The sequence below is a fragment of the Electrophorus electricus genome, unplaced genomic scaffold (assembly GCF_041902795.1).
Source record: "Electrophorus electricus isolate QZ-2024a unplaced genomic scaffold, ASM4190279v1 Scaffold34, whole genome shotgun sequence".
Taxonomy (NCBI): domain Eukaryota; kingdom Metazoa; phylum Chordata; class Actinopteri; order Gymnotiformes; family Gymnotidae; genus Electrophorus; species Electrophorus electricus.
This window is the reverse complement of record NW_027658627.1, coordinates 1901811-1924219: the sequence shown is the minus strand read 5'-3', so window position 1 is coordinate 1924219 and position 22409 is coordinate 1901811. Positions and strand designations below refer to the sequence as shown.

The window sequence follows — 22409 nt, the reverse complement described above, 5'->3', positions numbered from 1 at the left end:
CTCTGTGATGGAGGTGCGGGAGGAGGCTTATTTGTGGTTTCTAGAGGAGTCCTTAGTTAAAGCCAAAGCTGTAAAGTTGAGAGGTGGTAGTAGTACTAGTCGAGCACAGTGTGCAGCTCATAAAGTGCAAGAACTAATGTCAGTCACTCTGGAGGACGTCCTTAAAGTGATAGCAGAGCCGTGCCATAGTTGAATTAACTAAAGCAGCTAAAGACCTCACAGTACAGAAAAGTAGTACTGCTAGCAGACCGAATTCACAGCCAAAGTATCCGTTGGATGTGCAACCAGTCTGTTTCAAATGTGAGGTTCCAAGGCATATTGCAAAGAACTGCCCACAGAAGTGAAGCATAAGAAATGCAAACCCAGTGTTCTCTAGCTCCCAGGGAAACGAGACCCCCCAGTTGTTGTTCCCCCAGATTGCCTGACTCACCCCATTTACTCAGCTAGTACACAACCCTCCTGTGATCAATTATTGCAGTGTGTTATTGGAACATGTCCTCTAGTAGAGCTCAAGATTTGCAATGTTGTTACTCCTTACCTGTTGGAGAATAATAATCAAGTGAGTACTCTTACGGAGCAATTTTTCTGAATGCATTTATATGGGGAAGATGAGGATATGTTGCCCACTATAGGTTGTGTTAAATTGACAGCCACTAATGGGCTCAATACACCATACCCTGGGTATCTCGAGCTGGAGGTTGAGGCAATGGGCCTAAAAATTCTATTTGTAATCCTTTACACTACAGTGTTGGCGGCATTTGTATTCTGTATAGCTACAGCACCTCTACTTAACACTCATGTTGTAATCTGATCTAGAAAGTTGCCAGCCCTTTTAAAATATTAGGTTTATAGTATAATAGTTGAATTAAACAGACACAGCTTTAATCGCAATTATTTTCATGACGATTAATCTTAAACCAAAAAATGAGCTCACTGAGAGCTGTAGTTCTTTTTACAGACACACCCAGTAAAACTGCTTGATCAATTCTTGATAGCCACTGACCTATAGGATCAATAGACTAGTACAACCAAATAACCTTTAATGTGTTGCTTTACTGCAACGCATTTTAGAATTGAGATGTTAGTGTGTTCTGTTCTTGAAAAGGTTACAAAAGCAGCTGGATAAAGCTTTGATTGACATGCTAGTCATGGACTAGAATCTAATATGGTTATAATAAATTAATTCAGGACAAGTGCAGCATAATACATTTTTTAAATTAACATTAGTATAAAAATGTGGGTTCTTTGTTTTATTCTTAGACATATGATGGTGCCTCAATAATGCTTAACATTAACCTGCAATAAAGAACAGGACCAGCTATTCTCTTGTACTAATTCTGAAGTTTGCATCTTTATTTTATATTTGAATGTTTAACAGCTGACTGGGGATTTAGGAACAACACCCTCCCAGGGCAAGGCCTTCACCAAAGGCATGACCATGGCCAGTGACTTGGGCAGGTCGGCGGTGTTCTACACGACGCTTGGGGCAGACACTTGGGACTGAGCGGTCTGCATGTGGACGAGTCTAAGTCCTGCACAGTCACGCAGGTGATGACGTTTGCCTATTGGCTCACGCCGCAGCTGGAAGGTGGGGCTAAGGAAGGGGAGGAAGGATTAAACCACAAGATGAGCAACAGCAGGGAAACTGTTAGGAAGGATTTCATAATGGATTTAAAAAGACTTGAGTTGCAGTGGAGCAGCAGGTGGAACAGCAGGGGTGTGAGAGGTCACGGCAAGGGCACCTGGTGGGCGGGACCTAGGCATCGGTGTCGTCCTCGTCCTCTTGAGTCGCTGGGGATGGTGATGTTGCTGACAGCCAGGCCGGGCGTGAGATGATGATCGGCTGTGACAGGTCGCCGATGCCTTGCATGGCGGAGGAAACAGGCCTGGGACAAAGGGGCACGTCAACACTCAACACACACCGCACACTCGAGTGAACACACAGCCTATCACCAAATTGTGATGCCAAAGAGCCATCCAGCACTTGTTAGAACAGTTGTACCCACTATGCAGACCGACATACTAGACCAGTAGGTCTCAGTTCCAGTTCTAGGGTTTCCTTGCGTTGTATTAGTGTGGGGTTTTAGCCTTAATGCTAACCATGTCGTCCATGTCCTCTCTAAGGTTCTTGATGTACGCACTGGGGAACTCCTTGGCCCTGGCTCCCATCTCAGCCTCACACTCCTTGCGAGACCTGAAGCAGCCAATGAACACTTTGCGGTCATTGAGCATCATGCCATTAAGTTTCTCAATGGCTCTCTCCGAAGCCTCGCCGCTCTCAAAGTGTACAAAGCCGTAGCCCTTAGAGCCGTTCTCATCACAAATCACCTTGCAGGAAAGGAATGGCAAAGTTGCAGAATGTGTCATAAAGGGCTCCGCAGTCAATAGACTTGTCCAGGTTTTTGAGGAAGATGTTGCCAATTCTGCTCTTCCTCAGAAAGGGGTCTTTCTGGGACCACATAATGCGCATAGGCCTGCCTTTGATGACGTTAAAGTTCATCATATCCAAAGCACGCTCAGCATGGCTGCTGAAGGTTCACATATGCATATCCAGGTGAGCAACTGGTCATCATGTCCCCACACACTCGGATGGAGACAATTAGACCAGCAGGGCTCAGTTTCTCGAATAGCATGGCCTCCGTAACGTCTGAATGAAGATCACCTACGTACAACAAGGCCATCGGAGCACTTGGAGCACTCGGATTCATCTTTGTGAGGGACGTCGTTGAACCTTTCTGGAAATCGTAGGTGAAAGTAGTAAATGAACAAAATAAAATATTAAACGACTTAACCAAATAATCTAAATACACAAATTATACAACAGTTTTCCAAAAAGCAACAACAATTCAACAGAGCCAGGGAAGTGTCGATTGACCAAAGCGATCAAAGGAACACTTTAGCTTTAGAATTCAGATGACAGATGACAACTTAGTTGTTACGTAAGAGTTATTTTATGTAAATGTTTATTTTTTAATATTATCCAAATGCCATTTATTTATTTATTTTTATCGTTAATGATTAATTATTCAATTATTTAAACTGATAGCCTTAATAACATGAATGAGAGGCTTGTTTCTCTACTAGCCTATTAACTGTACTAGACTTTAACAATGCCTTACATTTCAAAATATTACCCAGTTAAAGTATTTTCCAAAAATCGTCCATATGCTGGTCACACTGGATCATTTACCACATGGCTCAAAATAAATTCTTTTACATTGATAAGCACAGCAACATTCATGGCAACAAAAATCTATCACATTAAAGATAGTTAATGGGATTAAATCAGTTTGCCTTGAAGAAGGCATTTGTTCTTTGACGTTAAAAATACTCGCCTGGAATTAAACCTAGTAGAGTTCCACAACGAGGTGCAATTTGTAAAAGGACGTCTTTTTCTCTCAGAGTAAGAAATCTGCAGAAATAAATACATCAGTTAAATTTTTAAATATATAGGTTAAAAATCCAAGTATAAAGAGCAGATATATTATCTGTGCTAATTAATGAATGTATTTAAAGTATACATTTAGTAGGCCTAAAAATATAACTGGTATGTAAATCATATCTAAATATATTTATTTAGAGTAAATTACATGCGACATATTGAAGATTTTGATTTTTTTGGCCCGCTACCACCATACCGCCTCATCGGGAACTGTTACACTTTATTTTTTATTTTTTTTTATTTATATCTTAAAAATAATCACCTGGAATAAACCTAGCCGAGGTCCACAACGAGGTGCAATTTGTAAAAGGACGTTTTTTTTTTCTCTCAGAGTTAGAAATCTGGAGAAATAAATATTTTAATTTATTACCCCCCCATCAGAGGACCTTTAGAGCTTTATTATTAAAAATAAGACAGACAGATGAACAGACAAACGCAAAATGTATATATAATATTTTTAAGTATTCGCCATCTGCACCATTACAGGAATAGTGTGTGTGTGTGTGTGTGTGTGTGTGTGTGTGTGTGTGTGTGTGTGTGTGTGTGTGTGTGTGTGTGTGTGAGTGTGAATGTGAATGTATGTATATGGTTATGTGCGAGTACATGTATGTTGGATTGTATATGTACACGTATTAGAGTGTGATATTTAGCGTTTATGGATTGGCTCTGTATGGATTTTATCAAAGGTGTCCAGTCTAGATTATTGGTTCTGTTATTGATTAATTCTGAGAATTATTCTATTGATATATAGTCTATTAATAGATTTTTCTATTGGGTGACACTAACATTATTTTTTGTTTTCCAGTTCATGAGTATGTTTTTTTGTTTGTTGTTTTTTTGCAATAATATTTTTATTATATCAATATAATAATGTTATACATAGTATCCTGTCCTATTGGTTGATGATCTGTCTCCTAGGAGACATAAAGATGGTGTTGGATGGATATGGTTATTTAAAGCATGGGATATGTTGGTGATGACAACTTGCCAAAATTGCTTGATAGATGTGCTCTGCCGAGTGGTATGAATGTAATCGTCAGATGTGTTTTGAGTAAAGTATGTACAGATTGCTGAGCTTGTGAAACCAATTTTAAACATCCAATGTGTAGTATAATGTACTCTGTATTATTTTGTACTGAATGCATTGTAGGTTAGTGTTCCTGTCATGTGGTAATGATTATTACACATTTTAATCCAAACTGCGGCATCGGGGGCTGGTAATAAATCTTCCTCCCATTGTCTCGATGGGAGAGTAACTGTGATATTTGATTTCACTATTATTTTGTATATCTTAGATAATAGGTTTTTTGTATTAGGAATGTTTATAAATTCTGATATGGATGTAGGTATCGGAATTGATTTTTGAACACATAGGTGATCTTAGCTGATGGTATTGTAGGAATTGGGGGCTTTCTATACCATATTTTGGGGCTAGTTGTGGGCATGACATGAAAGAAGTCTTATGATAAATATGTTTAAGGTGTGTAATGCCTTTTTCTATCCAAGATGTAAAGTTTAATATTTTTGTTCATGGTAAATTCTGGATTTTTCCAAATGGGAGAATGACTAGTTTGTGTGAGTGTGGAGTTTGATATCTTGTGGAATTTCCACCAGACTGTTAGTGTCATGGCCACCTTCAAACTGTTGAAACATGGATATTTTTGAATATGAGTCTGGGCACATTTGAAACACCTGCCGCAAACATTACTGACATTATATCTTGTTTATGTGATTGGCTGTGTTTCTCTAGCCACAAGTACTTTTTGATTTATTTATTTTTTAATTTGGTAATTTTATATATAACAGCAACAAATGACATCTTAAGTTTTATGACAAAATGTGCAAACAAGCTGGCCTGAGAGGTGTGTAGCGGGATATGACTCAGTGCATCTCTGGTGCTGCTTTTGATGAGTACAGTGTCATGAGTGTGTCTGTCCAGCAGTGCAAAGAGGAGATACAGCTTCTTCTCCCAGAGGTTTCCGATAAATATGTAGATATGTTAGTATGTAATAGAAAGACAGCTGCCCATCCTCATAGTCTAGGTACATGCCCACATTCCTGGGCAATTGTGTCAGGGGCAGAGGGGTCTCAGGCTTGGTGCAGGTGTACAACTTCTGGATGCTCCTCCAGAGCACCCAGAAACCCTCACAGTGGGTTTCTCAACTTGCTCAGACTCAAATCTGAATATCGGCGTCCGAAAGGTCTTAGAGAGGAACAAAAAACACAACTCATTTGATTAAATTGTTCCAGTATAAATATGGTTATCAAACATGCTTTTAAAAATACACTTCCATGGAGATGGTGCCCTACAGGGTAGTGTTGGAACAGTGTGTACAGGCTTAGTGTCATGTTGTGGCCCCGCCCCCTCCTCAAACATCTTGGTGTGTGTGTGTTCGTCTGTGTTGCCACACCCTCTCGTGTCGTTCACCTGTTCTCTGTTATGTGTAATCGGCTTGGGTGTATATATGTCTCGTGTGTCATAGTACGTGTGTTGGTGTTTGAGATGTGCATAGTGTTTGAGCTTTGTTGTATGTTTTGCATGTTTGCAAAAATAAAAGTGCGTTTCATCGTGCCTCGTCCCCGCATCCTGCTTATCCTCGCAACGTCACAACTAGACCACTTTAGATGTAACTTAGAACCTCCAGTGACCTCTGTATGTGTTTCTTTAGTTGTATGAGCTCCACTGGAGGACTCTGAATAGTTGACAATGGAAGAGGGGTATATCAGATTCACCCCTTCTGCCTCGGTGTGACAGATTAACACACTGCATTAACATTTAGAAATAAAAACATATGGTAAACACAGTCTAGAAAATATTACCATGTAACAATTCATTCAGTATATGAACTGTTTTCTGTGTCCTTATGTCTATAAATTAAAAGTAATAAAACATTTAAATGATAAATAAATTACATAAAATGTATAAATGTTCACAAATAAGAAACTACATTGGTCTGCAATTTTCTCCACAGATTCAAGGAACTCATGAAAGTTGGAAGCTATAGAAACATAATACAGAATTATAGACTGACTGATGTGTGAGCAGAAAGATCACTGTGATGTTCTCATATCTAAAGCACTCAAAGCATTGATGTTATGTAAATGAACTTTGATCTGATTGGTTTAAGGAAATAGATTCACCTACTTTGAAGTTCAAGTTTTTATCAAAAGGTTAGAACTGGTTGACTATACTTTGTCTGTTCTGCAACAGGAAATTTAAACATTTATATCCAAAGTATTACACGATAGAAATCAATTCAAGACTAACCGTTATTGACCGCTAGATGGCGGAAGATACGAAGAAATAAATGAGTCCAGATCCTCCTGCCCGACTTTACGGTGAGACTCTGCTTTTACGTCATTAAAACGCTAAAGAAAAAAGGCCGCCATATTTGTAGTTCCACAACGTGAAAAGGCGTCATTTTGTATGCCAACGAATGAATAAACACCATGCCATGCCTTGAAGACGACGAAATTGCAATCTATTTAGCTAGCCATAAGAATAAGAATAGCTGTTTGATTTACATACTCACAAATATATTGCATGTACATACATCTACATTTCAGTCGATCAAAATGTTTCACGTACTTAGAACCGCAACTTTATGTTACAGTGGTCATATCAGAGATATAATATAAAATATAAAACGCAATAGGTGTCGTGTTCTGTAATAGAACATTTTAACATTTATATCCATATTACACTGCAGAAATCAATTCAAGACTGTAGAGTCGTCGTACCAAATGACGTAAACTCAATATAAACCGCTGACTTAATTTAATGAACAGTATTAAGATAATGAGTGAGTACAGCGAGTCTCATCTTACTGATGCCTGTTCTAACTGAACATAGGCAGACTCCTGCATGCTGACTGGTCTAGTCACCAAACACCTGCAGCTATGGCAGCTCGTAGCAGGCAAACAGGACAGTCATTTATTCAAATGATTTACACTGACAACAGTTCTGGAATGTTACCCCTGCTGACATCAGAATTAATAAGATTCAAGTTCAGCAAATGTTAGCGCATTTGACAATGGGACAGAGACGGAGCAGGACGAAAATCCACCCTCTGCCGACTGAACAAGAGCAGCAGAGGATGAGCAATGACTGGCCCATTAGACCAATCTTGAAGCGTGTGGAATTCTGTATAGAAAGTGCGTTATAAGTATAAAGTGTTACAGTAAGTGTTTTGGCCCCTGACTGCCATTAGGACAAGCCAAGACAACCGCTCACTACGTTAGCTTATCTACTTGTTAAATCAGCCTGAAATTAAGATACAGATAAAAGTGTTGATTTTTATACTAACATTTTAACAACTTGAGCCAAAGTATTCAGAATGTAAATGTTTGGTCTAGCAGGTATGGCCCACAACTGATGCAGAGAGTGCATGACATGGCAGAGGGGATTCATGTTGGCAAAATGCCCTCCTACGAATTAGTCTCAAATACTGAAGCAAAAAAGAGGCCGAATTCACCTGATGGAAGTAAGTCTAAAAGGGCTTCTTGATGATGTTACCCTGGTGACTTGCATACTTTCCAGATGCTCAACAACCATTAAAAGTAGTGCATTGCTAAAAACTACTACTTGTTGTGCTGGAGGTGTTGAAAATATGGTTTCCTTGTCATTGTCAGTTTGATTTTATAAGGTTCTACCTGGGTATCGATAGGAGCTGAAACTGTGCATTTGTTGCCCCTCTGAGGAGATGAGCCAATGAGGAAGATGCCCGTGTTCAAATTTGGCTCTAGACCACGCTTTGAGCCGGTGCACTTTGTCAACGGTTGAAGTTGCAGCAGCATTGGCGGAGTGGGACGCAATGGTGAGAAGGAGAACGAGAAGGATCTCAGGAGTGAGAAGCTGAACAGCGGCAAGCAGCGAGAGGCTGGAGACAAAGCCTCTCCTCTCCCTTCTCTGACACAAACACAGTCACGTGTTATATACTCACATAATCCAAAATCCAGCATCTTTTATTTGCTGTTAGCTGGCAAAGAGTAATCAGTATAGTCAGATTCCTTTAATGTAAACACTTGGGAAAATTCCTGCTATGAGATCACTTTGGACACAGGGAAGATCTGATATTAAATATTATGACAGGGTGAGGTCATGACTGCTTAAAAAAGTTTATAATGAAGGTCATGAAAGGTCAGTTTTGACTAATTACAAAAAACAGCATGTAAACATTAGAATGGGAAATTCAAGTGGTCTGAGCGAAGCGAACTGCGAACGAGGCATAGACCAGACTAGCCAGGACCAATATTTTGAAAGGGATCAGAGGAGGATGACATCAAGAATAATTCTGATGATCAAGTGGCGCACGGTCAAGCAAATTGCAGCCAGATACAATGCTGTTGCTCCAACTAACATGTCTGAATGCACAGGTCATCGTCCCTTAGCACATTTGGATGACCTGTTCAGATGACCTGTTCGAGTGTCATTGCTGTCTGAGGCAAACAGAACGGCAAGGCTCCAGTGGGCAGAAGAGCAGAAAACTAAACAGTGGAACATCATCTTGTCAGATGTATCCAAAATTCTGTTGCACTATGATGATGGGAGGGTAAGAATTTGGCATAAGCAGCATGAAATAACGAGTCCTTCCTGTCAGGTGTCAGCAGTTCAAGCTGGTAGAGGTGGCATAAAGGTGTGAGGAATGTTTTCTTGGCACACCATGGGTCCTCTGAAATCAGTAGACATTTGAACAGAAGGGCTTACCTATGTACTGCGACCGAGTGCATCCCTTCATGCAGCTGCTTAAACTATGGCAGAAGGACACTTTCAACAAGACAAGAAACCCTGCCACAAGGGTTGTATAATCACGGATTTGTTCCAGTATTAAGACAGCAAATTTTCAATGTTTCCCTGACCTTCACAATCCCCAGATCTTAATCCTATAGAACATCCCTGGGTAAAGGTATAACAGGCAGTTTAGAACATGTCAGTCCCTCCATGTAATTTGAGAGAAAATATCCTATGAAGATTGGACCAATATTCCTGCAGGGTATTTTCAGCATATAGTGGAAACTATGCCAGAAAGAATTGCTGCAGTTCTGGAGGCCAAAGAAGGTCCAACATGCTATTAAATGGGTGTACTTAAGCCAGATACACTGTGTCCTATAATGGGATGTTGCTAGAATGTATGTGGATGTTGTTGGAATGGCCGCAGAGTTGCGGCAGCAGTACAGGTAGTCTGTAATCCTTTCCCCCATCCGAGTGAGTTTGCCCTATTACACGGGGTCGAGTTATGATGTGAATGTTTAATTACACAGGATGGATTGTGGGCGACGGAACCGAACAGCCTTCAGGATTCAAATAGAGAAAGGTGAAACTTCTCCAGCCTTTGAGTTAATCACAGGACTATCGCATAGCAATTAGGGATAACAGAACAGCTTTCGGGGGGTTTGGGTGGGGTGCCTTATCCGCCCCTTTAACAGAGTGGTCACAATTCAAATTTCCCTTCTTCCATTGTTTACAAGGCATTATACATGTGGTTTATTTATAGTGCACGGAGTAATATGCAGCGAGTCTGGTCTGTCTGCTTTGGAAGAGAAACATTTGGCCAAAAGAGCAAGACACAGCCAGGAGGATGATTGGTAAGAGCACATCATAATATGCACCTTAAAGCTGTGCTCTACAGCTAGGTCCTGTTCCATGACTGCATATATAAATTTACTACTGACATTGCCATTTATATCTGGCCATTTACAGTGCACTCTTGCTCAATGCAGCACTTGAAGCTGATTTTCCATTGTGTAGTTATTATGTTCAAGAGATGTTTGACCCGGTCAGGGTGACACACTTTAGTGAGGGCAGCAGTATCCTAGAGGACACTACAGACAGTGACGGAGACATCTCAGAGCGCGAGGTGAGAGGTTGAGTTTTTTGTTACTCTCTCTACGACATACTTTTCATGCCAGGTACTATTGTCCAGTTCAGCCCAATTTAATTTACTGCCTTGTATTATCATATATAAATTGCTGAACATCTTATCACTCAGTTTCAAACATCCCCTCAGCTGTTTTAAGCCATTTCGGTTATTCAGAAGTACTGCTAAATGGATGTGGTGGGAAAATGAGAGCACATCAAACACAGACAGCTTTATGCATTGAGTAGTAAAGAGTAAAAGTTTATTGAGTTTGTAAAGGGAAAGAAATGTGAGTTCCACCTTCCAACTATAACTTTTCTAGGATACGTGATCAGCCATGGTGAAATCACTACGGATGATAAGAAGATCAAAGCCATCTTCCAGTGGCCCATTACTATTATAATTAAAAAACTCCAGAGATTCTTGGGATTTGCAAACTTTTACCGATGCTTCATATGGAATTTTAGCAGCATTGCAGCTCCTCTCACAGCCCTCCTGAAAGGAGCAATGACCAAGTTACTTTGGAATCAGGAGGCTGATCAAGCATTCAGGAAACTGAAAGAAGCTTTTACCACGACTAGCATACGTCGACATCCTGATCCTTCCATTCCATTTGTCGTGGAAGCTGATGCTGCTAACATCGGGGTAGGAGCTGTACTTTCACAACGATACGACAAGTCCAAGTTACAATAGATGATTAAATAGACAAGTGTATATAAAATAGATGATGGAATAAACAAGCCATACAAGACACAGTCATCCCAATGGAATGTCTGTCGGGAAAACATTACCTACCTTGTGCTGTGACCATCTGTTGAAGTGGGCTCATTCTTCGCTGGTTCAGGGCTATGACAAGCGATATTTATAAGTATGTTTCTTCATGTTCAATTTGCAGTCAAAGCAAGATGCCTAAGACCCTACCCACAGGAAAGCTCATGCTTCTTCCCGTACCAGAAAGTCCTTGGTCTCACATCACCTTAGATTGCGTTACTGACCTCTCTGTCCTCACTGTAGTTGATGGATTCTCCAGGGGTGTGTGGTTCATTGTGTTTCCGAGTATGCCTACAGCCTGCCAAACTGTGGAAGCCTTGTTTAACCAGGTGTTCCGTATATTTGGCATCCCAGAGGACATAATATCATATTGGGGACATCAATTCACATCTCGAGTTTGGGCTTCCTATATTGAACACATCGGGGTAGCTATTAGTTTTACATCCACAGTCAAATGGCCAATTCCTACATTGTTTTTATATGAACAATCCATCAGACCGGTCCAAGTTCCTCTTATTGGCAGAAATGGCCCAAAATTCACTTACTAGTTCATCCACTGGCTTGACTCCTTTTTATTGTATTTTAGGTTATCAGCCTCAAATGTCCCATGGACTTCCATATCAGCTGGTTTCCCCGCTGTGGATGAGTGGATGCAGCGGAGCGAAAGGGTATGGGAGGAAACAGATCAGTGTATTGTATGAGTTCTCTGAACGTATAAGGAAATTGCGGACAGGCACAGAGGGGAGAACCCGATATACCAACCTGGTGACAGAGTGTGGCTCTCTACACAGGACTACCGCAAGCCGGGGTCATGTCGCAGGTTAGGTCCCAAGTATATCGGTCCATATGAAATTACCAAGCACATTAATGAAGTCACATATCAACTCAACTTACCTGCTCACTTTTGTGTTTTGAGGTCATTTCATGTGTCCCTTCTTAAGCCTGTTGTTCCTGTTGTGGCCTTTGGATGAGATCACCCCTGAGGTCACTCCTGTATTAAGTATGTTGGTTGCTGTCATTAGAGTGTATTGTTTCTGAAGGTTTTTTTGCATTATGCAATGCCTCTTCGCAGAGTGTGATTTTCAAGAACTTTAGTAAGCAGATGACTTATTTGCATCACCTTTTTTGGTAGGACAAAGCCCATCCATGAGCCAAAGGAAGCTGAGGTAGGCCCCATTCCATGAAAACACAGGGAGTGTGTGAACCAGGATACCAACACAAGCATACATGCAAGCTGACACCTACCCTCCCCTTGTCCAGTGGTTTGGCCAGTAGACAACTAATGAAAAACATTTCAAAAGCGTTTATACAGAAGCCAATGTTCAAATGGCTCTCTGTGCAGTGAGGAAACATATCATAAGGAAGTGCAAATTCCACTAAAGTTTAAGTAGGATCACTGAATTCAAAGTCTAGAGCACTATTACACTATGACTTCTAACAATAGCGTAAAAACAGTAATGTCATTCGTTTTTAGGAAAGGAATGTAAAAGTTTATGAAATATTCTTAAAAAGAGGACAGTTTGATGAGGAGCTTGGTCTTGCACAGCTACCAAAACCCAGGACTGAACTAGGAGTCTTTTGATATTCAATCTAACACTCACCCAGCTGAGCTATTTCAGCTAGTGACTAAATACTTTTGCCTGGTTTCGATCAAAATGTTACCAATGAATGTAGCTCATGTTCATGTCAGAGGAAACTGTCACCTTTATCCCTGGTGAGCTAGTGGCTAGGATTCTCTTTCAAACTTAATTTTTATGTGGAATAAAAAGAAATATGAATACCTCTCTTTATGACCTCCTAATGCTCATGGATACCAAGTCCAGTATGCATACAAACATCGTCAGTATACTAGGAATACAGAGTTTGAAAAATGTTTGTCAGAAGCATCTGAGCTTTATTGCTGGTGGGTGAGTGGCTAGGATTCAACACTTTCACCACTGCGACTTGGGCTTGATTCCTGGTCAGGGGAAGCTCTTTTTGCTCACTTAAAAAAGAAGCTTGTATGTGAAAAAACAAACTTCCTTTGAGTCAGATTTTAACTGACAGACTAAGGATAACAGTTTTAAATTCTACAGTCCTCCACTCTACCAACTAAGCTATTGAAGGCAACAGACATGTAATCCCATAAGTCCAAACACCAGTATGTTGGCAAGAAACACGGCCAGTTATGGATGTTTGAATTGTTAAGTTCATTTGACACAAAGAAGAAACATTGCATTGTACGAGTTGGAGATGTTCAACAGATATCTCTTGATTACATTTGGATGCATACTGGACTTTGTGTACAATCAATAACTACTGGTACTAACTCAAAGTATGTTTCCCCCTTCAGTTTTATTTTATGCCAGAATAAAGACTTTCTGTCTTTAGAATTCTACATGACTCAAACTGAGATGCAGCAGATCACTTAGCTAGAACAAAGGGTCTTGTACTACAATAATGACTTTTGCTTTATTGCCCATAAGGTCCACCTCTTTTTTCTTTAACGCTCAGATCATCCCGTAGATGTTAGAATTATTCTAATGAAATTATAATTAACATTTTAAAAAATTCCTTAACATCACTCTTAAAATAACTTTTACCTTACAAATGATTTCTTTACCAGCAAATTTGAGTTGGTATGAATTCATCTATTAATTTTTCGTTATTATTTCATTAAATACATGCCCCCCCCCCCCCCCCGCCCCCTAAAAAAAGAATAACAGTCCAAATGAAAGGTCTAAATGAATCTTTGCAGTAACAACAGTCTTTTATGCTCTTCCAACCACCCCACCTCCCCCCAGTGGACACACCATGCTCCAGTACATGATTCTGGAGTGCTGTGCTATCTGTGCTCCCCACTAACTCTTCCTACCTGCTGGGGTTTCTCCTTCCTGGACCTGCCTTAAAATGCTTAAAATGACAGCACCTTGCCCTCCATTTACCTGCAACATTCTGCACTGTCACAAACAATATTTATGTGCAGATTAGCAGATGAACCTCACCTGGATGATCCACATTTCATTTCTTTGTACTGTTATAATAATGAGTTACTGTATTTCTACCCAGGTGTTCTATCCAGGTGAACTGTGCTCTGTTTCTATCTCCTATGATGTCTTTGTGTAGGAATGCTGTAGTGTATCTTTCATGCTTACAATTTGTCAGCCATCCTCTACCCAACTCATCTTTGCCCAGGTTTATCCAGGGTTAACCGAAGGAGGATGAGTTCCCTTTTGGATTGGATTATAAAGTGAATTTCATTGGTGAGTACTATATTTTTTGGTATAATCTAATCTTTACAAAGCAGTGACCAGAAAGGAAGAGCTGGATGAGGCTTTGGTCCCCATGATAGTTAGAGACACACAGCCATTTAGCATAGTTGAGGATAAAAGCTTCAGGGACTTGGTAGCAAAATTGGATTCAACTTATATTCTCCTAACTAGGAAGGTATGTGTGGTGACATGGATACATTATGAGAGTAGTATTAAAAATATATATAATTATTTTCTTCCTTCCCTTTAGACTGTAAAGGCCATGGTTGAGGCCAAATGTCAATAAGAGAAAGAGAAGGCCAAAGCTGAGGTCCAGAAAATTCCTGCAATGAGTTTGTCAGCAGATATGTGGACATCTCTTAATGTGGATGCCTTCTTGGCTGTGACCTGCCATTTTATAGATGACAACACATTTCTGAAGTCTACACTACTTGGTGTTGTGAAATTCCTGCAGGCGCATACGGCTGAAAATTTGGCCTGTGTGAAATCCTCTCTTATGGAAGAATGGGGAATAAAATAAAGTCACATGTCTGGTTACTGATGGCACATCTAATATGATTGCCTGTGGAAATAGCTGAAGCTGCCTCATGCGCTTCAAAAAAAAAGAAACTGAGGTTGAAACAAGGTGTTGGAGCGATTAGTAGAACTCAGGGAGCCTGTGGGGGCAGATTTGGCGGGTTTACAAACTGATATTCCTGCGCTGATCTCTGATGTATACAGTAATGTATGTGGGTGACGGTCTATACTATATTCTTTTCACAAGGCAACTGTGGAGCTGTCAGACCTCAGTGGCAGGCATAATCATATCCCAACACATTTCAGACTAAACGATTTGAACTCCCTGGCACTTCCAGACACCTAACTGGCTATAATTTGATGGGGAGGATGCAGGTTGTCTGCATGCCTCTGGAATGGCTTCTTTGACCTATTCACACAGCGATCGAGAGCCTTACACTAATGCCAGAGTCCCTCTGATTTCATACTTTTCTCTGCATTGTCCAAGATTTGTAAACAAGCACAAATCCAGGGGTAAAGTTTTGTAATCAAGAACACACTCTCATGTACTTGGAACATGTCTTAGCAGATTGTGATTTACAAGCAATGTTATAAGCAACACAAGTTCAAACAGGTGGTTTGTTGACAAGGGGTCATTCATCAAACAAAACCCACATGGCCCATATGGGGATCGAACCCATGACCTTGGCGTTATTAGCACCACGCTCTGACCAACTGAGCTAATCGGCCTTTCTCTGTTCATTTCGCAGTTTTTGGTGGAGCACTGAAGGGAACCTTTCCATGAAATTGTAGACTTGGTGTCAACGAGATTACGGCCACTTTTTCGACCGAGCATAGGTGAAAGTTGACACTTATTGTTCCCTCTGACAAATGGTTATTCTGCAGCCAACTTTTGAATTAAACTTCAAAAGCAAATGTGGAGAAGCTTTTGTTAAAGAGCAAATCAGTGCAGTTGTACACAGTGACGAAATCATCAATTGCAAAGTCCACTGAGCTTTATTGCTGCGAGTTACATAGTGCTGTCTATTACACCATGAAATCTGCCATAACAACAAAAATGTAATGTCTGATTCTGTGAGCCAAGGAATATAAACCTTTTAGGGACATATTTAAAATATCAGATTTTCTGCCTGAGCACAGAGTAGGCATTTTTTTCTAGCTTTAACCATACGTCCTCTTTCTTTGGAAATCTGTGTCATTGCTGCATGAATAAGCAAAAAGATTTTGAGCAATTTTTTGTCTGGGTCTAAGGGGCAATTTATTCAAACCAAAAGATGCTATTTTAGCTAGTTTGTCAAATGAACATGTCAAACCTACAGAGACAATGTGTCTAGCTACAGAGCTCTGCAAGGTTTAATTCTTGGAAGTATTTGAAGCCATAGAAAGTTATTCTGTAAGCATTGCTTAACTCAATAAAAAGAGACAGTTAGAGCCAATGGCTGCCAGATCTAACATAGCTCACATTTTATAGTGTTTGCATAGCATATCAGAATCTGCAAGAACTATTCCTGTCATTTCAGGAATAAGCTTTTTTGACTTCACAGCTAGATGAAATATTTAGGGTGGATGCAGGATTTGGTATGATCTCCTAGAGAATTGCCATTCCACTGTGTCTTCAGCTTTTGTCCGATCTGCAAACAAGTCCCACTCTAGGAGAACTAGGTCAAGTGGTAGAGTGCTCTTTTAGTATGTGAGTGTTAGTGGGATTGATGCTCACATTCTCAAGTCTAGAATTTGTAGTTTTTTTCTATGATGAAATCCTTTCTGATAGCAAATGTTTTCGGGACCTGCTAATACGCTTATGCCATGCACACATTACGTGACTTTTGAAGTTTTCAAATTGATGTATGGCTCACACTGCACAACTGTATGTCTTGGAATCTGGAAAGCTTAATTTGTGGTATCTCAGTGGCAGACATAATCAGTGATAAACCACTGATATGTCAACTGGTCTTAACACAGACAGATTTAACTTACTCTGTTGAGACTGTGTCTAACTTAAACCTTTCCTTCAAATAGAAGAGATCCTTGTTGCAGAGGTAATGTTTTTACCTTTATATGGTTTTCCCACTCATAGTCATGCAACACACAAATGCAAACCTCTCACAGACTGTCTCACACACATCCAGTTATTCATCTGAACACATGATGTTTCTGTCTCTGTACCGCTATTAGTTATGCAATGGTTCCTCAATACTAGCACTAACTGAACAGGGTTCTGTATAAATATGATCTTTATAACAGCTGCCATAACAGCAAAAATGTAATGTCTGATTCTGTGAGCCAAGGAATTATTATTGATATTGTGAATATTTAATAACCTCCAATGCCAGCAAATTAAATTTAACAATATTGTGAAAATTGTAAAAGATACTTTATTCATGTCCTCATTGCTAAAGATTGTATCGCTTTATCACAGCGATACGCTAGTTAGCTAGCTAACAGTTGAGGTCAGCGAGTGTCAAACTCGGGGCTATAAACCATTCCTTGTGGAACCATTTCATTGTTCAGCTTTCAACTTTGATCGTTTAGGTGCTGGTAGTTTGTTAGCTAGCTAACTGTTCAGCAATAGAAAACCTACTTTTGTATGATTTAGAGACCCAAATTCACAAACCTGTGGGTTTTCAAATGTATCGTTCTCTCTAAATAAGCAAAATGAGTTAAGCCATTACTACAGCTATCGGACTGTTTGAACTACAATATTCGACTGTTCATTTATTGTTAATTAGATTAAATTAACTTTCATAAACATTCTGTATTAATAGAATGTAGTTTGTAATGACTGATTAACTGTGTATATTCAACATGAAGCTATTCATATAACGTTTCAAGTTTGGTTTATTTGTAACATACATTTATTTGCCACTTTCATTTTTAGGCTGTAAAATGAAAGCTCCTTGCTCACAATCATTGCTATAGTTTGATCAAATTCAGTTATATATATAAACTCCCTATTCAATGGGAAGAAACCAGTTCATGTCATTGTGAATTGCTGGTTCTGTAATCAAAACACTGAGGTTCCATATGAGAACAGAAACTGCTGAGACTGTCCATTCTGTGTGCAGTACAATGGCTTCTAAGAGGTATTGCTGTATTTGAGACATGGTGAGGACATATTTTAGTGAAAGTCTTCCAATGATGCACCCTTACCTGAACCATTTTATGCTGTTGCTGCTGTTAAAAAATGCAGAATGGTGATTATAACGAACCGATCCTTGCACAATATATGGAGCACCTCAACCATGGGGTATCAGCTGGTGTCCCTGTGCTTGATGCATCCAAGACTCAACCAGACACTGAAGATCAAGCAGCTGGCTTCCTTCACTCCCAGAGAGGAAGTAGGTTTTCCATTTGAACTGTTGCCTTCTTAGTTAAGACGTATGCATTGTTGATTGCAGTGCCAGAGCTGTGAAACTGTGCAAGGTAATGCATGTCCAGTGCTGGACTTGGGCAAAGATTGTGAGTGGGTCTTCAAGGGCAAACAGGATCTGATGGCCCACATGTAGTTTGATATTATTCCTAAATAACTAAGTTTACATGGCTATTTGAAAGAAGCTGATCATGTAAGCAGCAAAGACAGAATATCATTCTCTGACTAAGGATTTAGTTGACTCATGTTTAACCCAACTAAACTGTGGTCCTGGCTGATTTTAGTTGGACTATTGAGCCACTGACTCATGCACAGAGTTTTCTGAGTATTTTGCAGTTTCTTACTGTACTGAGTTCTTACTGAGTATAACGTCAACTTTGATACATTTGTTTTCTTTTCACCGAACAAAGCCTTCAACTTTGACTGTGGTGACATGAAATCCAGATGTGCAGAGTGTTTTTTCAGTAATGCATCTTTTGCCCGTGCATTTTGATTGCAGTGTTAGGAGGTCATAACTGCTGATCAGAACTTTGGACAAGAGGGCTTATCCTCATGGCTCTCTGACTTTCATGTACAACAACAAACAATATTTTCTTATTTATTTTTTTCCAGTTGTAACAAACCGTTCTGCTGTTTTTTAACTTCTGTCAAATTTTTAATGGTTGTACAGGACAATTACGATGGAAATTGAGGTGTACAAGTGCCACCTTGAACAGACCTACGAGTTGTGCGGGCCTGTCAGACAGCTAAGCAGTATGACATCCAGCACCAGAACCGACAGCTGCGGGCCCTGCTTTTCAACCACCAGCTCAGATGCAGCCAAGATGCAGACAAAGAATTCATTAAGGTGAGTAATTATTGTCAATGGTTGTCTTAGAATGGTGCTAAAGTGCTTAAGATAGTTTTTGGCGATTCTATAGCCAAGAATTCTCAAGATCACATCTAGCTGCATTCCTGTTGGGTGTGAATGACAGTTGCTCCTTCCCAGTTGATACAAAGTGACGATAGAAAAAAAGGCGTACACGGAACTGGTAGTGAACACTGTCCTTCAAGTGCATATAAGTGCATACAGTGTTTGAGCCTGCAATCCAGTTCATTACCCTGTCCAACAGGCTCCCAGGTTCCCCTCCACATCTTCCTTGTCAGAGATAAAAATTGATATAAAAAAATGGATACTTGAATACTTTTGGTTACTTTTTTGTTCCTGGCTACCATGCTTTTTAAAGCATTGATTATTTCAAACATTGATTTATCTAAGATAAGCAAAGACCTGTTCTCTCTTGCTGCATTTTGTGGGTTTTTTGGGGTTTTTTTGTTTTGTTTTCTTTCCAAATGAAGCTGTTGTTTTCATTTTTGGTGGGTTTCATACTATCCACACCAGCTTCCAGGTTTCTCTCCTTTTACATACCAAGCAATCAGCTTCCTTTCTCTTTGCTACAGAGCACCTCTTTTCTGTCCACACCTGCTTGGCTGGTAGCTCTCAGAAGCCTTGCCTTCCTCACCTGTGCTTTTCTGGTTGCGCTGGCCATATGTGGGTCTGGATGTGACTCTGGAGACACATCCTCTCTCCACAACAGCCCGCACACTCTCAGCGGGGGAATCATCCCACCCAAAGAAGCCCACCAAAGTGACACTGAAGCCAAAGCAAAGAGCATCACCAAAACTGCAAATGTGGAATGACCTGGTGGGTATTCTGCCAGAGAGAGGCAATAGAGAATATCAAGCTGATCTGGTAGTCTGGAAGCAACCACCAGATGGCTGTTGCTTCTGTTGCCCTTTTGACTTCCATCAACATCTACTCAGGCAGTAAAAAGAAATGGTGTACTGGGAGGTAGTAAATCTTGCTAATCAGTACTTGTTTTTGGCCTGTGAAAATACAAACAAACAATACACATATTCAAACACTTCTGAACTACAATTGCTTATCAGGATTTACACAGGCTTATGTTCTTAATAGCTCTTTGCTTACAACTTCATCAAAGCGGTTTTGTTCTACAGTATGTGAAAAGTCTACTTTCCCACACAGTTCACATGAGTCTTGATTCGTCCTGCTGGTTCTTCATGTCTGTGAATGTGAAAAATCTAACTTTTTTGCTTGGCTTCAAGCAGTGATCCTTTGATTGTATCATTCATGATTCATTTAGGATTACAACCAAGTGGTTCAATATCCAGCTAGAGGTGTACTCAAGTGAGGTAATAAAATGAAATTATTGATGTAATAATATGATGGCAGGAATTGTAAAAGACCAAATTAGGCTTCAGAAGTAAGCAGGAAGTGAGAATGACCAAATATGGCCTCTGTGGCAAGTCCAGGATTGAGGCCAGGATACCACCTAAAGGTACAATTAAAAAAAAAAATGGTTTTGTAACTTGATGAAAATGTATAAATATTGAACCCACCTGAGACTGTTAGACATTCTGTGGTCAATACCTCGTCTGTATGCAACATTGAGCTCAGAATAAAGATGGCACCGGCTATTCCCTTCAATTAATTACTTTATTTTCTATTTAAAGTGTACTTGAGAAAAGGACTGGAATGTGGGAAAAATCTAGGAACCACACAAGAATGTCTGGAGATAAAAATTCAAGGCTGCATAGCCATATCTTAATGTGAGAGATCCTCCATTTCAGAGTCTGCTGTGTGAGAGTCCTGTGCCTTTTTTCTCTAGCTTGGAATAGGACTGTTGCTTCTGCTTCTTAAGGTTTTCAATCAACAAGGACGGTGGCTCCACCTGCAATGAACCATGAGCTTGTTATATTGAACTGCACAAGACAGTAAATTAACTCTTGTATTCATTCTGTATGAAGTGCGCCTCACTTGAGATGTCAGCCAAAGTTTAGCAGTAAATATGGTTATCTGCAGTTAAGTGTGTTGCTATTGATAGACATCTTCAGCTAAAAATAAGTCTTCCTTGACCCTAATCCACCAAGCCCAGATACAACACAGACATGCATGTGCTGTAGTTGGCTTCAAAACATTCAATGAACTTGTCAGCAACATGGTCCAGATTCCTGCAGCATGTGACATGCGTCTGCACGCATCCTGCCCCCACAGTCTCTGCCTGGCTCCCCCCACCCTCCTCCACCCCCAGTTTGCTCTCTCATCCTGCCCACCAGCAGCTAATGTCCGCTGCCGCAGCGCAGCACCTCCCACTGTATGCTGCATGCTCCTCTGTGTGCCTGTGGTAAAACCTCACCAAGTTTAGTGTTCTAGCCACTGCACTCCCCTCCCCAACTCACACATCAATCTCAGAGGCAGATGGATTCCTGTCTCCCAGCCGCATCCCAACTTTTTGACCTGTACACATACTTGGATAAATGTTCTCTGTGAATACAAAACAGCAACATTTACAGATGAGGCCGGGCTGTGCTAGCTGAGAGAGACGATATTTGAGCTTGAATCTGACTAGCACATGCACAGAAGCATAGGGTATTATGAAGACTCTGCATGATATCATGACCCAAGGTTGAGCTTACAGTAGGTTGCCATATTGCCTCATATCAAGGGCAGTGTACGTTGGAAGACCATAGCAGAGACGTGTGACCGAACTATGTGCACGAGCGCATAACATGCCACATTCCTTGTTTTCTCCCATTTTTGAGTGAAGCTAATTGATAGTGCCATCTGCCATCTCCTTTTAGAAAGGCAGTGCAGTGCCTTGGCTGTTGATGTGAGTTGTTTTGTCAAAGGAAAGAATTGAAAATGTGAGCGGTGATCTCCATGTAATACTTAGGCTTTAATGCCCTTTACCACTCATTCAGTGCTTGTCTGTGTTTATGTTTTCAGTGTTACAGTGTGATTTTATTTAGGTGAAATTTGTTTTCAGTCTATCTGCAGTAGTGCACTTAAAGGGCCAGGAAGGTTAGTGGAACACATTTGCTCTGCCTCTGACCTCACAATTCCACTGTAACAACAGTGTTCAATTCCGTCATTTAAAAAAAACAAACAAACTTGTTTTGGTTTAAATTTGTTTAAAGATTTGTTTAAATTGTGTGTGCCAGTGTATGTGAGCGTGTTACAGTCTCTCTGACCCTCCACACCCATTAGTGCGTTCTTCCACTAGCTTCTCTCTCGTTCCTGCTTCAATATTCAAGGGAGGATTGAGATCCATTCAGGTAATTTTGCAGTCTTCAAAAAATGCATTGAAAGACATTCCAGTAGCTCAGTGGTGCACCTGCGCTCCACTCTGCTCCCCAGTTCG

The 22409-nt window shown here is 40.3% G+C and overlaps 1 non-coding gene and 1 pseudogene across 1 annotated transcript; both read right to left on the bottom strand.

The window, feature by feature from the left end:
• Positions 1–2070: 2070 nt before the first annotated feature.
• On the bottom strand, positions 2071–2708 carry LOC113586649 (polyadenylate-binding protein 1A pseudogene; annotated as a pseudogene).
• Positions 2709–15492: 12784 nt separating this feature from the next.
• Positions 15493–15566, bottom strand: trnai-aau (transfer RNA isoleucine (anticodon AAU)). Its single transcript has one exon. It is a non-coding gene; the product is annotated as a tRNA-Ile (tRNA).
• Between the last annotated feature and the right edge of the window lie 6843 nt (positions 15567–22409).